The 17,608-nt window shown below is 39.4% G+C and overlaps 1 protein-coding gene across 3 annotated transcripts in view; it reads right to left on the reverse strand.

The window, feature by feature from the left end:
* The window catches only part of STK38L (serine/threonine kinase 38 like), a 721,763-nt gene that overhangs the window by 415,893 nt on the left and 288,262 nt on the right, over nucleotides 1-17,608 (reverse strand). The window lies entirely within an intron of this gene.

Genomic DNA, 17,608 nt, shown 5'->3' on the forward strand with positions numbered 1-17,608 from the left:
AGCTCAGCAGTAACCTGTATGCAATACTAAAATACCCCTACATCAGTAACAAGTATCTATAAAATCGTGGAGGAGCTGGAGCCAAGGTACTCAGCTGATACAAACTCTCTGCCCACAACGATCATCATCACATTCACTCAGTCCATGAGGAATGGAGACTATTCACAGCTGTCTAGCACAGCACTGCAAGTGATAATCTTACTATTGCACATATCCACAGTGTCTTCTTACATTTTAGCATCATCTTAGTCAAAGTCTAAATTCTTGGATAAACCTGGCCAACAATATATAAAATAATCTAGTCATTACTTTTGTTACACAATTCTGATTAATCATTATCGCAGTCTAAAGCTATCATCCTTCAAATTCTAAAGCAAATGGTTATGATGTAAGCCTAGCATTTAACAACAGTGTACATAGATTAACACCTTTATTAAATCTTTACACTGTGCAAAATCACATAGATACAAATACAATAACAGAAAAGAAACTAAACTACAGCAGTTTTCATTTCCTTGCAATATACGTACAAGTTGTTTTTAACAATTAGCACTCACGCCAACATTGCATAACCTTCCCTTAATCCTCTCCAAGCACAGTTACAGTGGATATAAAAAGTGTACACACCCCTGTTAACATGCCAGTTTTTTGTGATATAAAAAAATGAGACCACAATAAATCATTTCAAAACTTTTTCCACCTTTAATGTGACCTATAACCTGTTCAGTTGAAAAACAAACAAATCTGTTAGGAGAAAAAATATAAAAAATAAAAAACGTACAATAAGCTGGTTGCATAAGTATGCACACCCTTAAACTAATACTTTGTTGAAGCATCTTTTGATTTAATTACAGCATTCAGTCTGCTTGGGTACACACCTGACATCAATTAAAAGAGACTCTGATTAACCCCAAATAAAGTTCAGCTGTCCTAGAAGGATTTTCCTGACACTTACTCAGTTGCCTGCTATAGCAAAAGCCATGGTTGGTAGAGAGGTTACAAAGCATCAAAGGGGTCTCATGACTGAAAGGTATCAGTCAGGAGAAGGGTACAAAAACGTTTCTACAGCACTGGATATACCATGGAATACAGTGAAGACAGTCGTCAAAAAGTGGAGAAAATATGGGACCAACAGTGATGTTGCAAAGAACAGCACGCCCCTCCAAAATTGATGAAAAGACAAGATGAAAACTGGTCACGTAGGCTGCCAAGAGACCTACAGCAACACTGAAGGAGTTGCAGGAATTTCTGGCAAGTACTGGTTGTGTACTACATGTGAAAACAATCTCTCGTATTCTCCATATGTCTGGACTATGGGGTAGGGTTGCAAGACGGAAGCGTTTTCTTACACAGAAAAACATCCAGGCCCAGCTAAAATTTGCAAAACAGTACATCAAGTCTCCCAAAAGCATGTGGGAAAATGTGTTATGGTCTGATGAGACCAAGGTTGAACTTTTTGCCCCCAATTCCAAAAGGTATGTTTGGCGCAAAAACAACACTTCACATCACCAAAAGAAAAACATCCCCACGGTAAAGCATGGTGGTGGCAGTATCATGCTTTGGGGTTGCTTTTCTTCAGCTGGAACTAGGGCTTTAGTCAAGGTGGAGGGAAGTATGAACAGTTCCAAATACCAGTCACTTTTGGCCAAAACCTTCAGGCATCTGCTAGAAAGCTGAAGATGAAGAAGGATTTCACCTTTCAACATGACAATGACCCCAAGCATACATCCAAATCAACAAAAGAATGGCTTTATCAGAAGAAAATGAAAGTTCTGGAATGGCCCAGACCTAAATCAATGCACCTTGTCCACCCCCAATAGAAAATCTGTGGGCTGACCTGAAGAGGGCTGTGCACAAGAAATGTCCTGGTAATCTGACAGATTTGGAGTGCGTCTGCAAGGAAGAGTGGGCAAATATTGCCAAGTCAAGATGTGCCATGCTGATAGACTCCTACCCAAGACGACTGAATGCTGTAATTAAATTAAAAGGTGCTTCAACAAAGTATTAGTTTAAGGGTATGCACACTTATGCAACCAGCTTATTGTACATTTTTTTATTTTGATATTTTTTCCCCTAACAGATTTGTTCATTTTTCAATTGAATTGTACAAGTTATAGGTCACATTAAAGGTGGGAACAGTTTTGAAATGATTTATTGTGGTCTCATTTTTTTAGATCACAAAAAAACTGGCATTTTAACAGGGGTGTGTACACTTTTTATATCCACTGTACATTCCTACAGTATTTATATCTGCCAAACTCAAAAGGAAAACAAATTAAAAAATATGGCTGTGTCCAAAATACAAAATTCGTGCTGAATTCAAATGCAAGAATCTTAACTCCTATAGTACCTTTGCAGCACTAGTCATGAAACCGATACAGATGAGCAATATCCGTTTTCTGCCCATTCCACTCTCTCAGGTAAGGAAAATATGTTGTTGTGGTCTGCACAGTTACTGTTCTTGAGTGACTGCCTCAGTCTTACAGTTACATTATCTTGAATTAAAATTTCAAGTAGCCCTGAAATCAAACTTAATATTACCATTTGAGTAAATTGTATTTCTAATATCTACAGATCAATTAATTCTAATTCCACAAAATTAATCTTTTGTTCACCTTGTTTTATTAATGTTTGTTTACTACATAAATGTTCCTCTACGTATGCGGACTTTATAGTTCTATTCGTTCTGCTCATTTATTATAGTCAGTTATTTGCTCAACGTCTTGGTTTATTTTTGTTCAAGTACTAGTATTCCAGGCGTGGAAGATCAGTATGAAACACAGCCCGATAGTGACAGTCCACAAAATGAGATATTTGGTATACTGTGTTTAATGCTGCTGAAATACTGAAACTTTAGGTTTTTCAGTGTCAACACAAACTAAAAAGACTGTGCATGACTATTCATCATACACAGTCAGACTGGCATAATGAAGTGAAATAGTACACATTTCTAATATACTTAAATGGACAAGAGTGCAACTCAGGTGTGATACATTGCTTCTGAGGACTACAGCTGTAACATATGGTACTGTTTCTTTAAATATTTGGTGCCTTTACATTTAGAGTGTCAGGATGCAAGTCATGTGGTCTGGTTTACACTATACTATTGCACAGTATGTGCAGTAATGCTGAACAGCTAGCAGTACATCACACATCAGTCGTTTTAGCTAGAAAGAGCAGCTGTTATAGTCACAGGAGAGACAGACAGATAAACTCAAAGCCAAACTATCAATGCAGGCCACCATTCTGTGAACTATTTACTTCTTTGATCTTCTAAGAATATAGGAGACAATGTAGAGCTCAGTTCAGCGGCCAAGGTGATATACACAGTCAGTTCTGTGGTGCAAAGAGATAAAAGCTTTGATTGCAACCCAGGACTGTACAGTGACCCGAGTGCTGGTAGAGCCACTGAGTGTGGGTGGCAGTAGGAAAGGCCACCCATCCTGTGTGGAGGAAGATGTCTGACTCTGACCTGTTGCAGTTATCTTGCACTTCATGGAAACAAGAGATATGGGGCATATAGCACACAATCTTGGGATGTGCAGTTGTCTCTGACAAGCCATGCTTGGATGGCAGCCTTCATTGAGTACATGAGGAAAGCAAGCGTGTAGCCAGTGAAGGCACATCAAGCCTTTACTTCTGTGAACATGGACATCAGCTGCCACAGGGGGGGTAAGGCCACAAATAAAGAAAATCCCTTGACTGCTTGCTTGGAATATTGCTTCCCCACAATGATTAGCTCTTGCCCCACAAGGTAAAGGAACAAATGGTCATAACTAAAATGATGGGCCTGCTGGTTAGCAAGTACGTAGGGAAAATGTGTGTGAAGAACAAAAAAATGAGATATATGGAAGTTAAATTATCTTGAACCTTTATTTCTTTTCTTATTTTAAAACTAACATAAGGCTGGGAAAGGAACAGCAGAGGCCTGGAGTTCATGACTGCTAAAAGTGTGCTATAAAGACTGAAAGCATGCTTTTCTGGTTCCCTTCTGAGTTGGAGCTGCCTAGCTATGCACTGAAATTTTCATATTCAGATTGCTTAATATGTACAGTCTGTTTCACACATAAAAGAAGAGCAACAAAATCTACTTTGAAAGACAAATTCCACTGAAGCATACAAAAACTTGAGGTTTTCTAAATGGTGGGTTTAATTCGTAAGACTTATGTTTTACAGTGCAATAAGGTACAGTACCTAATGACAGCTGACTATTACATTTAAAAACTATTCGAATTTACATGAAGAATATTTTGCAAGTACGGTGAACACACCTGTCTTGATGTTAAGCATGTGTGCAACTGACTCTGCAGCTGACTCCTTCCTGTACAATCATTAGGAAATGTTAACAAAAGAGTTCTGGCACAGGAATGGATAAACATTAAGCTCAGCAGCTACTTTGCTAAAATGAAGCTAACAGTATACTCACCACTTGTTTGCACTGTGCAACATCACAGTTTAATAAAACTTACATCCTGTATGTTACAACAACTGCATCACTTCAGTTACTAAGTCTACTAGAAGGTTTAGAATGTCTGCAATTACTTTTTAAGAAGCTGAGAATTACATGAAACCACACTGACTGTAATCAAAGAGTAGTACTGATTTTCTTTAAATACCAACAATAATTTCTTTATGCATCAAGATTTCACTAAAATGTACATGTCAATAAACTGTATGTATACAATGACCCCCCCCCCCCCAATTAATATTCCAAAATGTGCACGCTGATTTGTCAGGGTGCCCATTGTAAATCCTACAATATACCAACGGAAAAAGGTCCAGTCGCCCGAACTTTTTCCATTGGTATAAGGTGTCCAAAACTTTTTTTTTTAATTAAAAAAAGAAACGGAGCAACGGAGACTTTCTTTTCTCCGTTGCTTCCATTTCAAAGCATTGATGTACTGGTTATGCGTAGGAAATGAAGTCCCAAACACATGCGCAGTACATCAACACAAGGAAGCAGTATACCACCACCGGTGGAAGAACAGTAATGCGCTGTTATACAAAGACATTATTTAAGAAAAGTAAGTATTTTTTTTTCTTAAATAGTGTCATTATATAATAGCAATAATCGACTCAGTGGTTGTTTTATATTGAAGATTTACCCATGGTTGGCTTTATTTAATCACTTGGGCTTCGCCCTCATGATTAAACCACACCAGCCATGGGTAACTCTTCAATATACCACACCACGTCATCGGTTATTGCTTAAATAAAAAAAAATTCCATTCTCCTGATATAAATGCATCAGAAAATAGATGATGCCAATTTACATGTAATCAGTAGCAATACTTTGTTTTCTGGCAAACAATAAACAATCTTGGGTCTGAAACAAGTAAATAAGGAATTTTTCTTTTTATTTTTCTCTTATCAGCTTTTCAATGCTAACCTTTAGACAGAACTGATTATGGCACTGTGATCAGTCTTGTGCAGAAATACAGAGTAATAACTGAAAATTTTCCTATGTGGCTTTGGTCACTCCACTGACTTGGAAAAATAAATGGCAAAACAAGCATTACTCACGCAGTGAGTTTACATCAGTGTGTGTGTGTGTGTGTGTGTGTGTGTGTGTGTGTGTGTGTGTGTTCGCATGTACGTACATTTGCACATCCGTGTGTATGTGCTCGCGTGTACATACATTCGCACATCCGTGTGTGTAAGAGTGGTCTGTGTACATCGCTGTGTGTGTGTGTAGGAGTGGTCTGTCTGCCTGCATGAGTGTACATCAGTGTGGTGTGTGTGTGTATGCACGCGTATAGGCAAGTGCAATCATTTTTATTCTGGCAAATAAATTTTCCATAGATGCATGCTGCATATACAGGACATTGTCTTCAGAAAAAGTACAGTTTTGTACCTACCATAAATGTAGATGTTCGAGGATCCACATTGCTGCAGTCCTAACACTTGGGTAGTCCGCTGTCCCAGTCGGCCCGAATACCAAAGTATATGGCTGATGTCGGTCAAGGTGCATTAGTCTGACGTCAGGACGTCAGGGTACACATGCGCATGACCGACGTCATATCCTCAGTCTTTTCTTGCCCCAGATGTCAGAAGACCCTAAAAAGATAAGGCCAAAACCACAAACTCCAAACACTCCTGCACCAAAAATATGTACAATATATACAAAATCACCAGAGTATAACCTCACCCACACAACCACCCCTAAACACAGAGGGGAAGGAGGGAGGGTAAATTGGACTGCAGCAATGTGGATCCTCGAACATCTACATTTATGGTAGGTACAAAACTGTACTATGTTCTTCATTCCACATTGCTGCAGTCCTAACACTTGGGTAGAATCCCAAAGCAGAGGTAAGGGAGGCTGGCAAATCATAAAGAAGCAGGAGCTGTCAACATGCCTTGCAAAATAGCTGTGGCAAAACCAGCCCTAGATTTAGAATAGAGAGGAAGGTGGTAATGCTTAGAGAAAGTATGCACTGAACTCCAAGTAGCTGCCTCCAAAATGTCCTTAGTTGCCACCCCCCTTAGAAATGCTGTTGAAGTGGCAGAAGCCCTAGTGGAATGAGGCCTAATCCCAGCTGGAATCTCCTTGCCATGATGGGAATAACAAAATGCAATGCAAAACCCAATCCACTTAGAAATAGTTTGTTTTGACACAGGCTTGCCCTGAGAACTCAAAGCAAAAGAAATAAACAACTGCTGAGACTGCCTAAAATCCTTAGTCCTGCTTAAATAATAACGCAACTGCCTGTGTACATCTAAAGTGTGCAAAATCTTTTCCCCTTATTTTGGGGATCTGCATAGAAAGTAGGCAAATGAATAGTTTGGTTTAAAGCCACACTAGAAACCACCTTAGGCATAAAGGAAGGATTAGTACATAATGATACCCTATCCTTATGGAAAATCAAAAGGCTCTACTGCCATAAGGGCCTGCAATTCAGAAACCCTTCTTGCAGAAGTAATGGCCAACAAAAAAGCAGTCTTCCATGACAAGTATTTCAATTCAGCAGTAGCCGAGGCTCAAAAGGTTGTAGAGTAAGTTTCTCCAACACAAAATTGAGATCCCAAGCAGGAGTAGGAGCTCATTGGGGTCTTATATTCTTTGCCCCTCTTAGAAATTGCTTGAACAAAGGATGCGAAAACAATGGTGGGTCACAATCATAGTGAGCTGAAATTGCTGCAGCATGAATCTTAATGGAAGAGAAAGACAAACCTTTGTCCAATAATTCAGTAAGATATTGAAGAGCCACACTCAAATTAGGCTCAGAAATCTCCAAATTCTTTGCTGCACTCCAAAATAAAAATCTCTTCCATTTTTCTGCGTACACTTTCCTTGTACTAGGTCTTCTGGCTTCCATAATCACATTTAAAACTTGTTGAGGAAGTTGAGACCTGCTGTGATTCAAAACAGAATATGCCAGGCTGTTAGATGAAGAGAGTGAAGTTTGACATTGAGCAGGTGACCGTCCCTCTGAGACAGCAGATGCGGAATCAAAGGTAAAGGCCATGGAGGCTTCCTTACCAGACTCCTCAGTAATGGGTACCAGTGTTGCCGAGGCCAATCTGGAGCTATTAAAATCATCCTTGGCTTGTCTTGTCTGACCTTTAGGAGCACCTTTGGGAGAAGAGGCAGAGGTGGAAAGGCATACACATGAAGATTTTTCCAACTGAAAGAAAGAGCATCCACTTTCCAAGCTGTGTGATGAAACCTCTTTGTGCAAAACTTTGGCAGCTTGTAGTTTAGTGGAGAAGTTAACAGATCTATGTCTGGAGTTCCCCATGACACTGTCAATTTCAAAATACATGAAGATCCAGTTTCCACTGTGGGGATCCATGATTTGTCTGCTTAACACATCTGCTAAGGAGTTCTGTGCTCCGGCAGAAACCTTGCCTGAAGAGTTAGTTGCAAGCTGAGCGGTCTCCCATAAAATCATTGCTTGCCTGCATAACGGTAAGAATGTGTTCCCCTTGTTTGTTGATGTACCACATGACAGTTGTGTTGTCTGTTAGAATCAACACCTGCCCTGGAAGAAGTAACTCCTTGAAAGCCATTAATGCAAACTGGACTGCTAACATCTCCTTCATGTTGATATGTAGATGTTGTAGTCTGGCAGGCCACTTGTCTTGTATCCACTTTCCATTTAGATGAGCTCCCCAAGCAATGTCTGAGGCATCTGTCGTTAGAATCTGACTCGCCTCTGGCCGGGTCACAGAGAGTCCCTTGTTTAGGTGACATTCCTGAGCCCACCACAGAAATTCCATTTGAATGCAAGGTATTATTTGAATGACAGTGTCCAAATCCTGGCAGTGCTGTGTCCATACATTTTTGAGATACCATTGCAGCTTCCTCATATGCAGTTTGGCATTGGGAAGCACCAGAATACAAGATGCCATGAACCCTAAGGCTTGAAGGACTGTCCTTGCAGTCAGCCCGGACTGAAGAGATAGATGATGGAAGTAAATGGAAAGATTCTTTGTTTGTCCGGGGTTAAAAGGCCATCTGGGCTGCTGTATTCAGTCTCACACCCAGAAAGCACATGTCTTGAGAGGGTACTAGACTGGACTTTATTTCGTTCACAGAATACCCTAGGCATCTTAGCACTGCTATCACATATTCCAAATGCTGTAAAAGGTCTTCCTTTTCTTGAGCCAGAATCAGGCAGTCGTCCAAGTAAGGATAGATTTGTATTCCTTTTAGCCTGAAGTAAGCTATCACTGGAGCCAGAACCTTTGTGAATACTCTGGGCGCAGTAGATAAGCCAAAGGGCAATGCAGAGAACTGATAATGGGAATTCCCAGCTCAGCAGATACTTCCTGCAACTTAGCCTGATAGGCACATGAAGGTAAGCCTCCTTGAGATCTAAAGTTACCATCCAGTGATCTTTGCCCAGTAGAGGTAAAAGCTGTTGTAATTTCAACATTTTGAACTTGGGAATGTCCAGATAAGTGTTGAGGATAGATAAATCCAAAATTGGTCTCCACGTGTTCCCCTTCTTTGGTACTAGGAACAGGCGAGAATAAAATCCTAGGCCCCTTTCTGGCACAGGAACCGGCTGAATGGCCCCTATTTGGAGTAACAGAGAAATTTGCTTGTGCGCCTCTTTTCTTTGTAGAGGAGGAATGTCTGGCATGCCTTTGAAAGGAGGCAAGGTGTGGAAATAAAACCTGTAACCGTGGTGAATGATATCCAATACCCATCTGTCTTGGGTAATTAAATCCCAATTTTCTTTGAAAAGAGCCAGCCTTCCTCCCAAAGGTGCTGCCAGACGAGAATGTACTGGCAGCTGAAAAGGCAGGTCATTGGGTCTGTTCTGAAAGGACTGACCCCTGCCCTCACCAGAAGACTGAGCAGGTGAACTCCTGTTCTAGGCCTAAAAGAACCTTGAGCTCTGCCCCTACCACGTCTAGACCTACCCCTAGACTGGGAATCATAAGCAGGATATGTCCATCCCTTAGTAGGCCAATTTCTACTAAACTTCGGAGACTGCACCTGCAAAAAATCTTTAACAGTCTGCATAGACTTAGCCTTGTCTTCCATTTTTTTTAAAACTGCTTCCACAGGCGAACCAAACAACACATCAGACTGTAATGGAGCATCCAAAATCCTTGTCTTCACATGCTCAGCTAAATTCTGATCCCTCAACCAGGCGTGCCTACGAAGAACAGAACCAGTGGCAGCCACCCTCGAGGAGGCCTGCACAGCATCAAAACCACATTGCAAGGAATGCTTACCCACCTGTTCAGACACATGAACTAAATCCTGCAACTCTTTACACTCAATACCTTCCAGAGCATCCACTTTAGACTTCAATTGTGAAAGGAGATAATTTTGATATTTTAACATGTGAAACTGGCAATTCAACGCCCTCATGGCTAAAGTGGAAGAAGTATATACTTTCTTTCCCCATCTATCCAAAGTCCTTGCCTCTTTATCAGGAGGAACAGGATTTTTAACAACAGAAGCCTTAACACCTTTAGGCCCCTGAGAAACAGTTTCGGCGATCGACCACAGAAAAAACAAACAATTACCAAGCAAAGGGACACATTATTGTTACGGACCTGTCGTTTCTTAAGAAGGCGTACCCTACTATCATTACCCCCAAACCCCTTAACAAAACAGGTACAACAAATTACAAAATTCAGAAAGAAACTAGTTGATCATCTAAACTTGTACAGAATACAACCCCAGAACAAGTCTGACCACTATAGCTTAGCTTACCTTTTACTGCTGTAAAATAATAGATGTTGAATGTAGTCAGGTAAATAAATCCAACTTCTTAGCGATCTCACATAAAATGAAAAAGCGACGAACGGTGTTTTGGCGCATGCGCATACCAGCTGAAAGACGCTGGCAAGAAAAAAAAACGTGAAAAAAGTAATTTTGCGCATGCGCAGAATAGCTGAGGGACGCGGACGTGAAAACACATGGAAAAAAAGTTAAATTTAAATTTAAGGGTCGCGGGCCGCATGGAAGAGCTCTGGGGGCCGCATGCAGCCCGCGGGCCGCGGGTTGGACACTCATGGTTTAGAATGTCTGCAATTACTTTTTAAGAAGCTGAGAATTACATGAAACCACACTGACTGTAATCAAAGAGTAGTACTGATTTTCTTTAAATACCAACAATAATTTCTTTATGCATCAAGATTTCACTAAAATGTACATGTCAAATAAACTGTATGTATACAATGACCCCCCCCCCCCAATTAATATTCCAAAATGTGCACGCTGATTTGTCAGGGTGCCCATTGTAAATCCTACAATATACCAACGGAAAAAGGTCCAGTCGCCCGAACTTTTTCCATTGGTATAAGGTAATCCAAAACTTTTTAATTAAAAAAGCGAACGGAGCCTTTCTTTTCTCCGTTACTTCCATTTCAAAGCATTGATGTACTGGTTATGCGTGGAAATGAAGTCCCAAACACATGCGCAGTACATCAACACAAGGAAGCAGTATACCACCACCGGTGGAAGAACAGTAATGCGCTGTTATACAAAGACATTATTTAAGAAAAGTAAGTATTTTTTTTCTTAAATAGTGTCATTATATAATAGCAATAATCGACTCAGTGGTTGTTGTATATTGAAGATTTACCCATGGTTGGCTTTATTTAATCACTTGGGCTTCGCCCTCATGATTAAACCACACCAGCCTTGGGTAACTCTTCAATATACCACACCACGTCGTCGGTTATTGCTTAAATAAAAAAATTTCCATTCTCCTGATATAAATGCATCAGAAAATAGATGATGCCAATTTACATGTAATCAGTAGCAATACTTTGTTTTCTGACAAACAATAAACAATCTTGGGTCTGAAACAAGTAAATAAGGAATTTTTCTTTTTATTTTTCTCTTATCAGCTTTTCAATGCTAACCTTTAGACAGAACTGATTATGGCACTGTGATCAGTCTTGTGCAGAAATACAGAGTAATAACTGAAAATTTTCCTATGTGGCTTTGGTCACTCCACTGACTTGGAAAAATAAATGGCAAAACAAGCATTACTCACGCAGTGAGTTTACATCAGTGTGTGTGTGTGTTCGCATGTACGTACATTTGCACATCCGTGCGTATGTGCTCGCGTGTACATACATTCGCACATCCGTGTGTGTAAGAGTGGTCTGTGTACATCGGTGTGTGTGTGTGTGTGTGTAGGAGTGGTCTGTCTGCCTGCATGAGTGTACATCAGTGTGGTGTGTGTGTGTATGCACGCGTATAGGCAAGTGCAATAATTTTTATTCTGGCAAATAAATTTTCCATAGATGCATGCTGCATATACAGGACATTGTCTTCAGAAAACCTACATTATTTTGCAGATAAATTCCAGTAAGTTACAGATTAAATCAGCAGTTTACTGTGCTATTTATCAGTCACATGGCAAAGGCAAACAAATCACTGTACCAGACCCCCAACCTCTGTCTAGCTATTTGCCTGAGGGAGTTGTGCTCAGATTATTACGGTCTATCCACCATGTCACACTTACAGGAAGGATGTAACAACTTATAGCTTGCTTCTCTTACACATTATAGACTGCCTGCCTGAAGACACTCCCTTACAGTCTTTTGAAATACTTAAGACAGTCAACTAACCTTTTTTATGGTCAATGCATAAAATGCTGCTGATTTAGACACAGGCTTCAAAACCACATTTGTCATTACGTGTGAAAATAACCTGCAATGATACTGCTGATGTAGAGCGATGGTAATTAAAATTACTGCTCTGCTTGGAAAGCTAGTAAGAATTCCTGCTTTACTGCTTGTACAAAATATTAAATGCAGATCCAGAAGATCTGGGAGGATGCTGGTTCATGGTACCCGCACATTGCACTGGCGGAGCCAGCTACACTTCTGGGAACAAATAAGGGTTTTAGCCATTAGACATCACACCTAATACGACCCTAAAAAATGTGGTTCAGGAATGGATGTGGATCTCTTTGTTGCATAAGTAAAGGGTAGACTGCGTCAAATGGTAAAAGCTTTTTTCATACAGAAAGGACAGTTAATGCTAGTATCCCTGCCAATATGGAAATGCAGGTTTAAGAACACACAAAAGCTGCACAACAGTAAGAACTTAATTTTAACTTAAATTTTGTTTACCCACTCCTGACCCCCCCCCCCCGAAGACCATAAAGTCTACCGCCTGTCATTTTCACCCTTTCAGTTCCTTAGAAATGACAGCCCTTCAGCTTTTAATTTCTCTTGGGTTAAAGGTGAAGTGACAGGAGCTGTGAGGATCAGGGGGTTCCTCTTTTAGCAGTTCCATTTTCCCCACTGTGCATTCTTGTCCAAGGGATGAGAATGTAATGGGCATCCCCAAGTCTGCACAGGAGATTGACTCAGCAGCCCTGCTCTCCATGAAAGGAAGTGCTACTGTTGATCTCCAATCTATCTGGGTCACAGAACAGAGACAGCATCTTGAGCATGTGTCCTGCTACTCTTCCTGGACAGAGAGAGAACCAGTGACAGCAAGAGAGAGGAAAGCAGGCAATTCGTCCCCACTCCTTTCTCTCCAAAGGTAGCTCATCCAGGGTTTGAACCCAGGTTGTTCTGACCATAGTTAAGGACATTTTGTTTAGCAATGGGCCTGGCTTAGAACCTAAAATGATGGATGGTATGTCAGCCCATCTCAGAACACACACACAAACATACATGATATGAACACACATACGGGCAGTTTACAGGATCACCAATTCACCTACCCGCTTCTCTTTGGGGTGTGTGTGTGTGTGTGTGTGTGTGTGTGTGTATATTATACATATAAATAATATAATATAAAATGTCTAAGTGCAATACAAGTGGAGTGTCGCTTTATATCACTTTTTTCTGGCCACTTGTGTTTAGATAATCATATCAGATCTAATTATATTCTATTCTCCAATTTTTCCAATTAAAACTCTAAGGAAAATTTATGATTTTTTTTTTAATTAATTAGTGTTATGAGTTCTCTTAAAGGTTTATTAGTAATATTACAGTTTGCTTTATTACAATGTGCTGGATTGTGTGACCGGATGGTATACTTCCGGTATTTTTTTCCTTTCTCCCATTGTAGTGCAACCGTGGATTTGGTGTATGTAAATTATGGGGCAGTGGGTGCACAGAAGGGCTTGCCCCCTGCAAAAATAAATAAAAATCTTTTTTTTTTTATTTGAGCTATACTGGGTTAGATGAATTGTATTTAGACCAGTTGTGTTTGATCAGTTATGGTTAGATATTCTACGTTTTAGATGAAATGACATACACCCATTGACAGACAGACATGGAGTATATGGGATGTCTGCAGTGTACTAAATGAAACATGCTGCAATGTAGGTTTGGGAACAGCTTTCGCAACAAAATTTTACAAAATCAGATATTATATTATCACATGAAACTACCCTCCATGTATTCTACTTAGTCTTTCTTTTCTGTATTTTTAGCACAGATTACTACTTCCCATTCATTTCAATATGTGGTAACTACATAGTCCACTGAAAAGGGATATAACTTAGTTTGCACAGCTTTTTATAAATGGGCTGTGTTATTAGTTTTTTGCATTCTCGCTAACTTCCCCCCTTTTGTGCCCCCCCACCCCCACCCCGATCATCAGCCCCAACCTGAAGTTGATGCATTCAGTGCACTGTGAAGTTTTTTTTTTTTTTTTTTTTTTTTAACACAGAATGGGGCCAGGTTAACTGTGACTGGTTATATAGGTAAAGCAGCGGTAAGTTAACTGAAAACATGGAGAAATAGTAAACTGGTGCTAAATTACTGATGGTGCACACACAGTGGTGAAAAATAAAAAAAAAAATGTACACTGTCTCATAACATGCTTTTATCACACTTATACCTCCCCAAATTGTATTTCATTGTGACGAAACGGTCTTTTTTGACTCTTAACATTTCCATGTTCTACTCTGGTCTACCCTAAAAGTGTCTTTTCAAACTTTGTTTATAAAAAATTTCTGAAGTAATATGCATGACAAATAGCACTGAATCATACTAATTCATCAAAACTTAATTATAAAGTAACACATTTTAACCATGTTCTTAGTATTTTGCTTGTTTGTTTCATGAGAAGCAGTGTTGGTAGTGTTTAGAAGTACTTGGCACTGTGCACTACACACAAACACACCTTTATCAACTGATCAATGTCCATTGTTTTATATACACATATACTTGTTTTAATTATTTATCCTTTGTTGACTGGGTTAGTCCCACTGGGCTAGTAGTATCCTTTCATACGTGTGTGTGTGTGTATATATATATATATATATATATATATACACATTGAGAATCTGTTTTGCACTGCATTCAACTTGTAACCCTCTAATCTCACACCGTCTAAAAATGAAGTATTACCCCACTCCCCATGTCATGACCTTCTGTTATACATTTAAACTGTACTACAAACACACAGAACAAAAATACACCTCAACCCTTTTCACATACTTAGAGTTGTTTCCCCTCCCCATCAACACACAGTCATTAAACAGTCTGAGCTGTATTTCCCCAGTTTTACTCTTTACATACCACTGGATTCCTGGAATGTCACTACATCACTTTGCTATTTTTAATGCACAGAAAGCCAGACTTCTATTTGAGAAAGTCTGACCCAACAGACTACACAGCTATATAAATGTCTGTGCTGTGTCAATCCCCCGACATAGCATACTCTATTTATAAAAAATGAAGTATGAGTTGTTCCGTAGTCTGGCTTCTGTGTAACAGGAAAAAATTCAGACAGACAACCCTCACACTTGCTAGTCATGAGATGATCTCACTTTGATCACTACGGGAAAGTCAGAGTGGTTTCCCTTCAGCACCTTGTACATGTTTTTAGTATGATTTTACTGAATGGTTTGCCTGTGTGACTTCTTTATCCTCTAGTTTTGCGGCTACTTGGGATATTGTGCAGGCACCCAAATGTTTATGGACTTCAGGCTTTGTTTTAAACTCTAGGTTTCTAACGTACAATCAAGTAATCCACTTATGCTGTACCGACAAAGCAAAAAAAAAAATAATGCTGAAACATGCATGTCTACAGTTAGTGGGATTGAGCTTTTTTAGCCTGAATGTACCCATAAAGACTTAAAAAGTAAAAAGTCATGAATATTCAGAAGCCAGGTAGCCTTTAAGGGATCATTTGCATATATCCCATGCGCCTCTACTACAGGAGATTTAAGTTATTACACAGCAAAATCTCTAGCTTGGCTGGGTCTTTCTTGCAGCTTTTACTGAATGGATTGTCTGTATGACCTTTTTACTCTTTGGTTTAGAACTTGGCATTGTGGGACGTGTACTCAGTAAGTCACAGCTTGCAGATTTCTTAACCAAGAAAAAGGTGGTGGCACTTCTAGCATCAAACTTCTGGTTCCTTTTATTCCTGCAGTTAGATTACATAGACGTACTGTTGTTAAAACATACATTAAATATACAAGTGCACCCCATCAGACAATGGGTCATTCAATGGAGTCAAGTATAACACATGACACTACAATAAAGATAACGGACCATAATTGTTCTTGCTTTACTTTATAAATCAGTTAATCAAGTTTCAACAAGATTTCAAAGTCCCCATAGGAATTTAAGCTAAAAACAAGACTCAAAATGTCCCCTAAATTATCCAGAGTGATTCACCCTGATCACATTTTGGCACACCACTTTATCAAAGAATTAACTGTCACAATAGTCAAAACTACATGTACTGAACAGCTGCGGGGAGGGGAGTTACCTGACATTATCATTCAAATCACAAAAGGTCTTAACTAAGCAATTCTGTGGATTACCAGAGGTTATAAATCTTTCTTATCAAGACAAGATTTATTAAACAGTTCTAAAGGTTAACAGTCACATTATAAATCTTCCTTTACTATGTCTCATGGTTATGTTTTTTTTTTTTTTTAAATATAAAAAGTACATATACATCGGTGTACTTCATAGTGTCATCCTTCAGTTATAGTATTAAGGCTATGAGCTGAATTGCTCGCTCTCTGTCTGCCCACTACAGTGTACTAGTCTTAGCAAGTCACATATATAGACGGAACTCTCAGGTCACAAAGATACACTGACCTCTTGGGTTGGGACCCCTGGGGGAAAGAGTATATGTTCTCTGAGCAGGTCCTTCAAATTACAATAGCAACTATAGGAAAACGTGATATGTTCAATCGTCCAGTTTTTGGACAATTGGTTACTTCTAAACCAGTGGGCTCATTTCCTTGTGGAAATTGTAGTGTGTGTGTGGAAGGATTTGTAACATTTCCACCACTCTCATTAATGGACATAGATATGTAGCTAAGAAAAGATTTAATTGCCATTCATGTGGTGTCATATATATTTTGGGGTGTGGATGTGATGTTGTCAAATGGTATATCGGACAGACCAAAAGGAAGGTCAAAAGTCGAATACTGGACCCATCTGGCAGACATCAGGAAAGGAAATATGGCTAGCCCATTTACTAATCACTTAGAGAGTACATTCTGGTGAGGGGGAAGCTTTGTTTTTTAGTGTTTTAGTACAACCTGTGGGGGGGGGGGTGAATTTACTAGGAAATTAAATCAACTGGAGACTACACTTATATTTAATTATGGTACCCTTTCCCCCAGGGGTCTCAAACAACAGGATTTGTAGAATTTTAGATCTTGTGTGAATTTTGTGTGGGTTCCTGGTGGGATTTTGTACGTTTTATATGCTTTGATCACTGTTGGGTTTCTTTAAATATCTGTGGGACTTCTGATGATTTATCAAGTAATTGTAAGTAATCAATCAGTTGAATTGTGACTATTTAAAGAGCTAATTGTTTGTATAATTTACCTCTTCAAGGAAAAAAGTGAGGTACCAGCAGAATAAATGGTTCACCTACATGGGGTTTCATGTTGTTTTTTTCAGATTAATGGTTTACCAAAACTTACGAACTTGTGCACTGCAGTGTAAAACCATACAAAACAGAATTAATGCCTTTGTAAAAGTCATCATTTCAGATGTTTAGGCTGACTAAGTACAGTTCAATCACTTCTCTGACAAATGAATGTATGAATCCAAACTAATGGATGGACGCAGTGACTGATGTGAGGATGAAATACGTACACAGCCTGTATAATATGTGATGGCCAAGTGATTAGGAGAGTTTTGCCTGTTATTTTTGTAAGTTAAAAACACACAACAGTGGCTC

Source organism: Protopterus annectens, chromosome 11.part0 (assembly GCF_019279795.1).
Source record: "Protopterus annectens isolate FY-2018-M chromosome 11.part0, PAN1.0, whole genome shotgun sequence".
NCBI classification, from domain to species: Eukaryota; Metazoa; Chordata; order Ceratodontiformes; family Protopteridae; genus Protopterus; species Protopterus annectens.